Below are 14,409 nucleotides of genomic sequence, written 5' to 3'. Positions count from 1 at the left end.
CCATTATGAGTAAACAGGCCAGATCCCTTTTTTCCTGAGCAAACTTAAAATTGGAACAGTCATTTAATAGAACAAACTCTGGGGTTTTTTGGAATAGTAACTTTAAGTATATCGTCAAAAACAGATAACACGTCGTCCCAAAACTGTCGGATTACCGGGCAACTCCACCAGTAGGCTTCCCAATCCCCAGGTCCCAGAGGGGGATCCCCCGGTTTTACAGGCTTCCCCCCTCCCCCAGCCAGCTGGCCGGCGGGGGAAGCCCCACCCCCAGAGCCATCATGCACCTCTATGAACGATTCCCATAGGGAATGATGGGGAATTGATCCACGGGTATCTGGGGCTCTGGGGGGGCTGTTTTTTGAGATAGAAGCACCAAATTTTCAGTATAGCATCTAGTGCCTCTCCCCAAAATACCTCCCAAGTTTCAAAAAGATTGGACCAGGGGGTCCAATTCTATGAGCCCCAAAAGAAGGTGCCCCTATCCTTCATTATTTCCTATGGAAGGAAGGCATTTAAAAATTTGTGCAGTCCCTTTAAATGTGATGGCCAGAACTCCCTTGAAGTTCAATTACGCTTGTCACACCCTTGCTCTTGGCTCCGCCCCAATGTCTCCTGGCTCCACCCCCAAAGACTCCTGGCTCCACCCGCAAAGTCCCCAGATATTTCTTAAATTGGACTTGGCAACCCTAGCAGTAGGGTTGCCAATTCCCAGGTGGGGGATCCCCCGGTTTGGAGGCTCTCCCCCCGCCTCAGGGTAATCAGAAAGCGGGGTGGGGGGGAGGGAAATGTCTGCTGGGAACTCATGATTCCCTATGGAGGCTTATTCCCATAGAAAATAATGGCGAATTGATCCGCAGGTATCTGGGGCTTTGGGGGCCTGTTTTTTGAGGCACCAGATTTTCATTATAGCATCCAGAGGCTCTCCCCAATATTTCAAAAATATTGGACCAGGGGATTCAATTCTATGAGCCCCCAAAGAAGGTGCCCCTATCCTTCATTATTTCCTATGGAAGGAAGGCATTGAAAAGGTGTGCTGTTCCTTGAAATGTGACGGCCAGAACTCCCTTTGGAGTTCAATTATGCTTGCCACACCCTTGCTCCTGGCTCCACCCCCAAAGTCTCCTGGCTCCACCCCCAAAGTCCCCAGATATTTCATGAATCGGACTTGGCAACCCTATCCACCAGCAATGGTAAAAAGAAGCAATTTGCTTACATTCCTTCCAACAAAGAGGCTCTGATTTGTGTTTAGACTGGAATAGTCTAAGAGGCGTAAGGTACCATCTAGCCTATACCTTAAATTGTTATATCCCCAAATTATTGGCTGGGGTTCAAAAAAGAGTCCATATATTGGCCCATTGTTCTTCGGAGATATCCCTCAGACAATCCTTCTTCCAAGCACTTTGTTGGGAAGAAGGTTGTTGTCAGTTCTTAAAATTTAAGATTTAATAAATAATAGATATTACACCTTTTTGTTGTTGGTAGTCTTTATGAATAATATTTCCAAAAGCTGTTAGGGGTCTGTCTAGCTGTGTGTTCAAAGAGTTGCTATGTAGAACAGGGGTGGCCAACAGTAGCTCTCCAGACGTTTTTTTGCCTACAACTCCCATCAGCCCCAGCCATTGGCCATGCTGGCTGGGGCTGATGGGAGCTGTAGGCAAAAAAACATCTGGAGAGCTACTGTTGGCCATCCCTGATGTAGAAGATGGTTTAGAGGGTTCTTAGTCCAGGGCCTACTGTAAGCTCCAGGATGATTGGCTACATCAGGGGGGTGTGGCCTAATATACAGAGAAGCTCCTGCTTAAAAAAAGAGCCCTGATCACGCACATACACATGTGCCATCAAATCACAATCAGCTTCTGGAGACCCCAGTACTTTTAATAACTCTGTTTCAAAGATTACAAACACATTCCCGTTTTCATCAAAGATGCGATTCATGTTAGCATTTTGAGTGGATTAAGGAAGCACTTGAATTCCAATGAAATCTTCTTGATGATAAAATGCATTGAAGAAATTGAATGGATTTCGCATTCGCCGCTGAATGGACTTCTTTATTAGATGTCTACGTTTTGCACAACTGGAATTTACTTAGCTAAATTCTTGTCTTGGGAATGTACAGGGCTCTTTATGAAGTGCTAGGAGTGGAAGCGAAATGAATAACAAAAGGTTTTCTTTTCAACGTTCGTTTTCTGACATCCTAACTGGTTGATCGTCCAATAGCTTACTTGCAGCAATTTGTTATCGCTAAGAGCATTTTCTATCTGAAATGTCCTTTTCCAGGACCTGTGTCTACCAGGCCAGAGAACATTTGGGTCACCTCATAGCACCTCAGTTGATACTTTCCTATAGGAGCAGTTCACAGTCTCACCTTCAGGTGCAAAGTTATTATTATGTGGTGAAATGCTGAGAGATTTTAGCGAAAGTGTGAATCAGTGAAACAGTGACATGGTTACGTCCAGGGCTTTTTTTTTTGTAGGAGGAGCTCATTTGCATATTAGGCCACACCCCACTTATGTAGCCGATCCTCCAAGAGCTTACAGGGTCCTTATTACAGAGCCAGTTTGGTGCAGCGGTTAAGTGCGTGGACTCTCATCTGGGAGAAACGGGTTTGATTCTCCACTCCTCCACTTGCAGTTGCTGGAATGGCCTTGGGTTAGCCATAGCTCTCACAGAGTTGTCCTTGAAAGGGCAGCTTCTGGGAGAGCTCTCTCAGCCCCACCCACCTTACAGGGTGTCTGTTACAGGGGGAAAAGATATAGGAGATTGTAAGCCACTCTGATTCAGAAAGAAGGTGGGGTATAAATCCGCAGTCTTCTTCTCCTTCTTCCAGGAGGATTGGGTACATCAGGGGTGTGTGGTCTAATATGCAAAGGATTTCCTGCTACAAAAAAAGCCCTGGTCACGTCTTTTCTCTAGACCTCACTGAAGATCTGATTATCATGAAGAAGAAGAAGATGATGATATTGGATTTATATCCCGCCCTCCACTCTGAATCTTGGAGCAGCTCACCATCTCTTCCCCCACAACAGACACCTTGTGAGGTGGGTGGGGCTGAGAGAGTTCTCCCAGAAGCTGCCCTTTCAAGGACAACTCTGCGGGAGCTGTGGCTGACCCAAGGCCATTCCAGCAGCTGCAAGTGGATGATTGAGGAATAAAACCCGGTTCTCCCAGATAAGAGTCAGCACACTTCACCACTACACCAATCCAGTGGGCCTGTTGGTTTCTGTTGTATGGGTGCTAGTTAGTACCAAATAGGATTGTGATTTGTTGGGTTGACATACCAGTGGAGAATTAGGACTGGTGGCCACCATCAGTTCAGTACTTACATTCCAGACCTTTTGTGATAAAGACGTCAGATGCTCAGTTATAATTGCATCAATTACCCTCAGGATGACCTTCGAGTTAATGATAGTGCAAAGCGCATAGGTTTTCAACCATTAGAGTGTACTCTTCTAACAAATGAAGGTAGGGAGGAAAAAAAAGCCATTTCAGGTACAGTGGAAAGGGGCTATTACAGATTATTTGGCATCTATCTATCTATCTATCTATCTATCTATCTATCTATCTATCTATCTGTCTGTCTGTCTGTCTGTCTGTCTGTCTGTCTGTCTGTCTGTCTGTCTGTCTGTCTGTCATCTCTCTCTCTCTCTCTCCAGGGGTGGAATTCTAGCAGGAGCTCCTTTGCATATTAGGTCATACCTCCTGTTGTAGCCAATCCTTCAAGAGCTTACAAAGCTCTTTTTTTAAGATCTTGGAGGATTGGCTACATCGGGGTTGTGGCCACCCCCTCTATCTATCTATCTATCTATCTATCTATCTATCTATCTATCTATCTATCTATCTATCTATCTATCTATCTATTCATTTTAAATAAATTATTGATCAAAGAAATACAATTAAATCTTGGAAACAGGGATGCCAGAATCGAGGTGGGACCGGGGGAGCCCCCCAGAATTACACAGTACAGAGATCAGTTCCCCTGGAGAAGATGGATGCTTTGGAGGATGAACTCTACAGCACTGTGCCCCGTTGGAATTCTGTACTTGCCCAGCATGTCTTTGCAATGATCTAAGTTCCAGACATTATAGGGTTAAAATGTTTACCTGTCTCTCTATTGTCTGCCTGACCTAGGAAGAGGCACTTGGCTGTCTGCTAATGAAGAGGAAGCCCCCGGGCCACATGTTTGACACCCCTGCCCCACAGTATTTCCTCAAAGTATCTCCCTGATGCCTCCCCTCCCACTTCCACTGGCCATTACTCATTAGCAGTGGGACAGGATACAGGGACATAAGGCCCAGCCCCTTTCGTCTGACAAGAAAGGTAATGGCCTGTTGCTCACGGGCTAGATAAAAGCTCTGGATGGGCTGCTTCTGGCCCACGGGCTGTATGTTTGACATCCCTGATTTATAATCGGGACATCTACCCTTTGGCAGAGCCAGCATAAGGCATTTGGGCATCCAAGGAACCTAAGCCAACCCCATGAGGAGGTAGGAAGACATCCCTCAAGTCTTTTTGATCCTGGACAGCAAGGTGGCAACTAATGGTAGAGTGCACTAAAGCCTATCCACGCCTGCTTTATACTTCTGCCTTATACTGAACCAGACCCTCGGTCCATTGCTATTGCCTACTCAGATGGGCAGTAGCTCTCCAGGGTCTCAGACTGAGGTCTTTCCATCACTTACTGAGAGAGTCAGTTTGGTGTAGTGGTTAAGTGCATGGATTCTTATCTGGGAGAACCGGGTTCGATTCCCCACTCCTCCACTTACAGTTACTGGAATGGCCTTGGGTTAGCCATAGTAGGAGTTGTCCTTGAAAGGCAGCTGCTGTGAGAGCCCTCTCAGCCCCACCCACCTCATAGGTTGTCTGTTGTGGGGGGAGAAGATGTAGAAGATTGTAAGCTGCTCTGAGTCTCTGATTCAGAGAGAAGGGCAGGGTATAAATCTGCGGTCCTCCTCTTCCTCCTCCTCCTCTTTTTCTGCTTGTTCCTTAACTGGAGAATCCAGGGATCAAACCTGGGACCTTCTGCTTGCCAAGCAGATGATCTACCACTGAGCTGCAGGCCATCTCAACCTCCCCGCCCCCATGCCAAAGGGAGGCAGGGGGAAGCACGAGGGCCCTGCCTCTCCTCCCTCCACATCCAGCCAAAATGTTTATGCACCATTTCTCCCTCTGCAGCGAATGCCGTTGGCAGATTTACCTTCCAAAGGGCCACTCCTGATTACGAGCAATAAGGTGTCATCATTCTCCCTCTGAACTTCTGACAGGACAATGCGCCGCAAATATTTATGCGGATGAGACAATAAACATGCCTTCAACAGCATCCCCAGAAGCTTGAGAGTAACACCGGAGCTTTAGAAATATACTCGTTTTAATTAGCATATGCCGGATGCATTTTATAAATATCAAAGTTGCGTCTGAAGATGACGGTTCTGCCCAGGAGGGAATTGACGGAGATGTATTTGCGCCCTCTAGTGTTCTGAGAAGAAAAACACATCATCACCCCTCTCCAATAGATTTGTTTTGCATGCCCATGGATATTCTTTGGATTTCAGCGTGGCAGTGTTTTGAAAGATGAACCCCAGAAAGTTCTGATGGGCCTGAAGATATATGGAAAAACCAGCCAGAGAACTTGTTTCGTATGGGTTGTCGTCAGCAGGACCAAGGGTCAAGTCGTTTGCTTTGCAAGCTGTGTACCAACGCAGGTTGTGGGGCCTACAAAAGACACTTGCCCCCCTCCAACTAAGGAAATCCATTCTCGTGAACAAATCTATGGGGTTGTATCCAAGGCTGTTTTTGTAGCAGAAACTCCTTTGCATATTAGGCCACACACCCCTGATGTAGCCCCGCCCCCATGTGATTTTTTCCCCCCCTCCGGAGGCTCCAGTTTCCGATTGGAAAGGCTTCCTCTTGGGATGGGGTGTGTGTGTTACTTGGAAGAAGTTGGCTGCAACTCGTGAGTAGAGAGGCCAATCCCTCACTTCAGAGTCGCCAGGAAAGGGGGGGGGGGCGGGAAGAGGGGAGGAACGTCTGCTGAGCACTTCATTATTTCCTATGTGGAGATCGATTCTCATAGGGTATAATGGGGAATTGATATGGAGGTTTCGGGGGCTCTGGGGGAGCTGTTTTTTGAGATAGAGGCACCAAATTTCAGTATTGTATCTAGTGCCTCTCCCCAAAGTACCCCCCAAGTTTCAAAACGATTGGACCAGGGGGTCCAATTCTATGAGCCCCAAAAGACGGTGCCCCTATCCTTCATTATTTCCTATGGAAGGAAGACATTTAAAAAGGTGTGCTGTCCCTTTAAATGTGATGGTCAGAACTCCCTTGGAGTTCAATTATGCCTGTCACACCCTTGTTCCTGGCTCCACCCCCAAAGTCCCCAGATATTTCTTGAATTGGACTTGGCAACCCTAGATGTAGCCAATCCTCCAAGAGCTTACAGGACTCTTAGTACAGGGCCTACTGTAAGATCCAGGAGGATTGGCTACATCAGAGGTGTGTAGCCTAATACGCAAAGGAGTTCCTACTACAAAAACAGCCCTGGTTGTATCACTACAGTTTGGTGTAGTGGTTAAGTGTGCGGACTCTTATCTCGGAGAACCAGAATTGATTCCTGACTCCTCCACTTGCAGCTGCTGGAATGGCCTTGGGTCAGCCATAGCTCTCACAGAGCTGTCCTGGAAAGGGCAGCTTCTGGGAGAGCTCTCTCAGCCCCACCTACCTCACAGGGTGTCTTCTGTGGGGGAGGAAGGTGAAGGAGATTGTAAGTTGCTCTGAGACTCTGATTCAGAGAGAAGGGTGGGGTATAAATCTGCAGTCTTCGTCTTCTTCTTCGCTGGATTGGGAAGTGTGGTCATCAGATGCGATCTGTTTTCACTGAGACGAAATGCAAGGCTTGCTTCCCCTGCTGCATCCCCCACCCTCAGACCATGCCTCCTGACACTGCTTAGCTGCCCTGACATCACTTCCTGCACACACCAGGATTGATGCCATCACATCGCCAGTACATGGGGCACTCCGATATTTGGGCAAAAACTCTGCTGCAAAAATGGCTTCTACAGCAGTGACATTATGATGTCACCAGCAACTCCAGTGTAGGCCTCTCCTTGCTGCCAGTAAGTCTCCCCCACTTCCTGCCAGTTATTCAGGGAGACCTGACAACCCTGCGACATCCTGAGAAACTCTGCCCATTGCAAGACTTTCCTGGGGCATGATAGCTCCCCATCTCAGCACACACGACCTCAGCTCGCTGGTTGAGTAACCAATCAAACATTCATGAAAAGTGCAGGGCCGGATTAACAATTAGGCCAAGTAGGCACTGACCTATGAGCCCCCACGCCTTTAGGGGCCCCGGGCTGGCTCCCCCCCCCCCCCGGTTTCCCCCCCAGATTGCAGCTAGGGTTGCCAAGTCCAAGTCAAGAAATATCTGGGGACTTTGGAGGTGGAGCCAGGAGACTTTGGGGGTGGAGCCAGGAGACATTGGGGGTGGAGCCATAAGCAAAGTTGTGACAAGGACAACTGAACTCCAAAGGGAGTTCTGGCCATCGCATTTAAAGGAACCGCACACCTTTTAAATGCCTTCCCTATATTAGAAATAAGGATAGGGGCACCTTCTTTTGGGGCTCATAGAATTGGACCCCTTGGTCCAATCTATTGGAAACTTGGAGCGCATTTTGAGGAGAGTCATTAGATGCTATGCTAAAAATTTGGTGCCTCTACTTCAAAACACAGCTCCTCCAGAGCCCTAGATACCCCCAGATCAATTCTCCATTATTCCCTATGGGAATCGATCTCCATAGGGAATAATGAAGCACCCAGCACACATTTCCCTCCCCCCCCCGTTTCTGATGACACTGAAGTGGGGGGAGGGCCTGTTCCCATCTGGGGATTGGCATCTCTACTCTACTCACGAGTTGCTGAACTTCCAACTTCTTCAAAGTAACACAGAGCAACTGACCTCTGAAAAGATTATGCAACCAATGAAGGGTCTGGGCTGCAAACGACCTCTGCAAAGATTGTGCAACCAATGGAAGGCCTGGGCTGCTTTCATAGCCATGTTCTTCTGCCTGCTCCCCTGCCCCCCTTCAGCCTTAAAGACGCAGATGCACCATCCCAACTCCACTTTCCAGTGGAGTCTGAAGCCTCCGGAGGTGGAAAGGCCCATGGGGGCTGTGGGGGCAGGGCTTTCCCCCACCGGCCAGCTGACTGGGAGCGGGAAGGAGCCTGGGAAAGCGGGAGAACCTCCACTGGGACCCAGGGATTGGCAAGCCTAATTGCAGCCCTTAGAGCCTGCACGTGCCGCCAGCAACTGAGCCGCTCTTTGCCCAACATGCCTGGTGTGGCTGCTGCCGGCGTTGTCACCAAGTTTGCCTCTCTCTGCCTCTCCCCCGCAGCTTTGTCAAAGAGGCTTTTGAGAAGGGGCCTGCAGGCTGCAGGGGGGGGCTGTGGGTGGTGGGGCAGGTGCTCCGGCTCTGAGATAAATTTGCAAGGGGCCCCCCAAGTTTTTGACTGCCTAGGGGCCTCCACAGAGTTTAATTCGGCACTGGAAAAGTGGACTCTTCACAGCATACAGGGGCCACTATACTACTGTCCAGCCATGTTGTAAGCCTTTATGGTGTTGCATAGCATCTGGAAGAACAAGGTTCGAATCCCCATTGTGCCTTAGAAGCCAGTCACGCGGTCTTAGCCTAACTTACCTCACAGGGTTGTCGCTGTGAAGCTGAAATGGAGGAAAGGAGACTTCTGTAAGCCATCTTGGGTCCCCACGGGGAAGAAAGGTGGAGTACAAAGGACGTTTTAAAACATTTAAAATGTATGTTTCTAGGCTCCTAGGCAGGTAGGTCTACCCGGGAGTTGGGGATGGGGAAGCTGGTAGGCAATTTCAGCACCTCCACAAACACGCCTGCAACTGAATACAGAATAAATACCTGCAGACAGCATGAAACAAATTGATCTGGATATCCTATGGTTGACTGTTTTATGGATTCTTGACTTTTAAATCATTTTAACTCAAGGTACGTGTTTGTTGTGCTTGTAAGAAATAGAGGGCAAGCATTTCCCATGAGCCACAATGAACCAGAGAGTTAAGCTGTGCATTTCTGAAGGTGCTTCAATGCTTTACGCTGGCTTCCTGACCTGATGGTCTGCATAAGTACAAATTGCACACAGCGCTGGAAAACTGAATTGTTACGTTGCTTAGTACATCCTTTTACAGCCTTTTTAAAGGCCAAAAGAGTGGCCTCTTGCTAACCAACAAGATCGTATTTATCATATTATCTGCTTGGGGAAGGAGGGGGAAAGCTATGTTTAAAAGGGAGGGGGAATCATTCCATTAATCACTCTTTTTGCCCTGACCTGCATAGCTCAGGCTGGTCTGATCTTGTCAGATTGCAGAAGCTAAACAGAGTTATATTTGGATGGGAGTAGGGCCGGCTCACACACTAGGCAAACGAGACAGTTGCCTGGGGGGTCGGGAGGGTGGGGCCTCTGAATTGGGCTCCCCCCTTCCCAGTGACCCAGGCAAGCACCTAGTTTGCCTGCCTCCTCCACTCACCCTCCCGCTGCTGCCACCACTGCCACCTGCCCCTCCTTTCCCTTCCCATCCCTTTGCATCCCAGCCCCCTCTCCCCCCCAGCATGATCACAGCGCGCCGCGCCTGGGCCCTGCCGGCCGCGACACAGCGTGCATCTTATCCTACAAAGGAAGTGCTGGAGAAGGCTTGGTTCCCCCTCCCTTCCAATTCCGGAAAGGAGGGGGGGAGAAGCCTCCAGCGCATTCTTCAAAAGATAAGATACATGCCACATCGTGGCCAGTATGGCCCAGGTGTGGCGCGCTCTGATTGAGGGGGGCGGAGGCAACAGGAAGGGAAGGAGGGGGTGGGGGCTATCAAAACTCAGATCAGATAGACTCGGGGGGGGGTAAGCACAATAGGTGGCCCGATAATAGACAGGAGTATGCAAAATTTAGTCAAGGCTATGGTATTGGCGGGTAAGGCGGTCATTGCTTTGGGTTGGAAGGACAAAAGTAAATGGACAGTAGAAATCTGGCACAATTATTTGTTTGAATTTATACAGTCAGACATCGCGGCGGTACTTAAGGAGACAACATGGGATGTGAAAACCAAGGAGATTAGGACCAGATGGAAGACCTACCAAGAATGGACAGCGATAGAAGGAAGGACAGACATTCAGTGGAAGACTGAGACTTTGTGCCCATGGCTGGGGGGAAGAGACTAGGAGTAAAGGGTGGGGGGGGGGAGGGAGGAAGGGCGGGTTGGAAATGAAAATATTTGTTGTAATGGACTAAATAGAATAACAAATAAAGACTATTTATATATATATATATATATATATATATATATATATATATATATATATATATATATATATATATATATAAAAAGATAGACTCATATTTCAGGTCTAATGAGCATATGAAGCTGCCTTATACTGAATCAGACCCTGGGTCCATCAAAGTCAGTATTGTCTTCTCAGACTGGCAGTGGCTCTCCAGGGTCTCCAGCTGAGGTTTTTCACACCTATTTGCCTGGACCCTTTTTTTGGAGATGCCGGGGATTGAACCTGGGACCTTCTGCTTCCCAAGCAGGTGCTCTACCACTGAGCCACCGTCACTCCCCCTCAGGGGGTGCGACAGAGCACTGTGGGGGGCGGGGGGCAGTGGCGGGGGGGTACCTGCCTGGGGCACCATGCGCCCTTGGTCCAGCACTGGATGGGAGACCACGGAGGACGACAAGTGTCATGAGACAGGGAATGGCAAACCACTTTTGGATATCTTTTACCTTGAAAATTCTAGCAGGGGTATGAAACTCATTTGTTACGGTGGAGGAGGTTACCCCCTTCTATAGGGTTGCCAAATATAATTCAGAAAATATCTGCGGACTTTGAGGGTGGAGTCAGGAGACATTGGGGGTGGAGCCAGGAGACTCTGGGGTGAAGCCAGGAGACTTTCCCATTCCCAAAATAAATACATAAAAATACTGCCGTGTAGTTCACTTGAATAGTGAATCCTGAATAGTGAATCATGATCCGACTGCAGTGGCAACATTGCAATTTGTAGTGTTCTATTGTTTAATATTGTTTATTGTGTATTTTGTGCTGTTCGCCGCCCTGAGTCAGCATCGAATGGGCAGGATATAAATATAACGTAAATAAATAAAATAAAAATAAAAAAAATAGTCATCGTTTCCTCATCCCCCAATAGCTACAATTCTAGTTAATGAAAGTGAACACACACAAAGCAGCCAAAATGTTTGGAAGCACACATTTTTGTAATCTCTCTGGGACTTTACTCGTAGGGACTGCTGTTCTTCAGGCTAACACTGGCAAATAAAAAGAGAGAGAGGTGGAGTTTGCCTCCATCCCATAAACAGGTTCCTACCCAAAGACTCTGAAACCAATGCAAAACAAGCACAGAGACACACACTCATAGTTCCTCTACAAAGACTTCTGAAAAGTACAGGGACTGTACTCGCTCTCTCTCTCTCACACACACTCACACACACTCACTGGCTCTGGTTCCTCCACAAAGATGTCTGAAAAGTACAGGAGCTGTGGTCGCTCCCTTTCAATCTCTCTCTCTCTCATACACATACGCACACACACTTACTTGTTCTGAAATGGAAGCAAAACAAATTGAGGGATTGTGCTCTCATGTGGCTCTGCTGCTGGCCCTTCCCCGTGAAGGTTTCACTTCCTGCTCAGATTTAAGGGCACACACACACACTTTTTTAAAACAAGGCGTTTTCAAGCTTCTAAACCTGCGGAATCTAAACATTCTGGCTGCTGGGTGGGGCTTCCCCCTGCCGGCCAGCTGGCTGGGGGTGGGGTGGAGCCTGTAAAACCGGGGGATCCCCCGCTGGGACCTGGGGATTGGGAAGTCTACTAAAGAAGAAAAAGAAGATGATATTGGATTTATATCCCGCCCTCCACTCTGAAGAGTCTCAGAGCGGCTCACAATCTCCTTTACTTTCCTCCCCCACAACAGACACCCTGTGAGGTAGATGAAGATATTGGATTTATATCCCGCCCTCCACTCTGAAGAGTCTCAGAGCGGCTCACAATCTCCTTTACTTTCCTCCCCCACAACAGACACCCTGTGAGGTGGGTGGGGCTGGAGAGGGCTCTCCCAGCAGCTGCCCTTTCAAGGACAACCTCTGCCAGAGCTATGGCTGACCCAAGGCCATGCTAGCAGGTGCAAGTGGAGGAGTGGGGAATCAAACCCGGTTCTCCCAGATAAGAGTCCGCACACTTAACCACTACACCAAACTGGCTCTCCATTGAAGTCTGCTTGCACAGTAAGTGGAACTGATTTTTCTCCCAGGACCCTGAATGGCTGGTAGGACTAGGAAATTAAATGACACTGGGGAGCAACGTTGGACTAGAACAGTTAGATTTGAAGCCAGGAGCACCTTAGAGAACAGCAGGCGTTCCAGGGTGTAAGCATTTGAGTATCAAAGCTCCCTTCATCAGAAGAACCAACTGTTGTGGGTCTCTCAAGTGCTACTGCGAAGAGCCCCATGGTGCAGAGTGTTAAAGCTGCAGTACTGCAGTCCTAAGCTCTGCTCATGACCTGAGTTCAATCCCCGGTGGAAGCTGGGTTTTCAGGTAGCTGGCTTGAGGTTTACTCAGCCTTCCATCCTTCCGAGGTTGGTAAAATGAGTACCCGGCTTGCTGGGGGGAAAGTGTAGATGACTGGGGAAGGCAATGGCAAACCACCCCGTAAAAAGTCTGCCATGAAAACGTTGTGAAAGTCACCCCAGAGTCAGAAACGACTGGTGCTTGCACAGGGGACCTTTCTTTTCCTTCCTTCCAAGTGCTGCTGGATTAAGAAGAAGAAGACAACTGCAGATTTATACCCTGCCCTTCTCTCTGGATCAGAGACTCAGAGCGGTTTACAATCTCCTTTATCTTCCTCCCCCACAACAGACACCCTGTGAGGTGAGTGGGGCTGAGAGAGCTCTTGCAGCAGCTGCCCTTTCAAGGACAACCTCTGCCAGAGCTCTGGCTGACCCAAGGCCATTCCAGCAGGCGCAAGTGGAGGAGTGGGGAATCAAACCCGGTTCTCCCAGATAAGAGTCCGCACACTTCACCACTACACCAAACTGGCTATTGGCATGCACATATAGCAATATACGATTTGGAAGGGGCAGCACAAAACAGGGCAGCCAATAACACGGATCGGTAAAAGCAACAAAATGGGATCACGGTTCATATTACAAATAATAAGAGAAACAAACTCTGTGATGTACTGGCTAACAATGTTTAGTAAAAAATTTTTTTAAAGAAAAACGATATAATCTTTTTATACTTCACAACAGCACACGAAAAGGCCCATTCTCACATTACAATATTACAAGAAAGGTCCAATGAGCACCTGGATATAGGCTCATTTTGTCAGTGAGCTTCCTCAGGAGCAGTCCTTCCTATTCCTTTGTGGGTTGTCAGCTTCTTGTAACAATTCAATGTGAATGCTTTTCTGCAGCATCTTTTTCTTCAAGTTCTCTCATCCACTCAATACCACTTAAATGTGTATATTTTTATTAGGAGCTTAAGCCAGTCATGAACTTCTTCTTTAGCCAGATGCAAAAAGCCTTTCTGGAATTTGTTGGCAAATTGCTCTCTACAATATTCTCCATATATTCCCCAGAGAGCACTAAGATCTAGCTCCCAAAATCTTTTAAAAATCCCTGGACCAAGGGAGGCCAAATTGAAAACAACCCGGGAGCAGGCCTTCTCAGTAACGGCTCCTCATTGGTGGAACCAACTACCAGCGGAGGTTCGAGCCCTGCGGGACTATAATCAGTTTCGCAGGGCCTGCAAAACTAGCCTTTTTCTAATGGCCCACAAGATTGAATCCTGAAATGACACCTAGCCATCTGATATACATCTAATATGTTCGCATTGTAGCACCTTAATTTTAATGGTTTTAACTCATTATTTATTTAATGTATTTTACCGTATAATGTATCAAATGTAATCATGGTACTTCCATGTCTGTGAGCCGCCCTGAGCCTGCTTCGGCGGGGAGGGCGGGAGATAAATAAAAATTATTATTATTATTATTATTAATATTTTTAGTAGAAGCAAGCCGTTCTTTTTGATGGCGAAGGTGCTCTCATCCTCGCCACAATTTTTATTTATTTTTTATTTTAATTGGGAGCAAGCCATTCCTATTGGTGGCAAAATGCTCAGTGCCACTTAAGTGGCCCGACAATACACAGGAGTATGCAACATTTAGTCAAGGCTATGGTATTGGCGGGTAAGGCAGTCATCGCTTTGGGTTGGAAGGACAAAAGTAAATGGACAGTAGAAATCTGGCACAATTATTTGTTTGAATTTATGCAGTCAGGCATCATGGCGGTACTTAACAAGGAGACAACATGGGATGTGAAAA

This window comes from Heteronotia binoei, chromosome 10 (assembly GCF_032191835.1).
Source record: "Heteronotia binoei isolate CCM8104 ecotype False Entrance Well chromosome 10, APGP_CSIRO_Hbin_v1, whole genome shotgun sequence".
Taxonomy (NCBI): Eukaryota; Metazoa; Chordata; class Lepidosauria; order Squamata; family Gekkonidae; genus Heteronotia; species Heteronotia binoei.
This window is presented reverse-complemented; position numbering follows the sequence as displayed.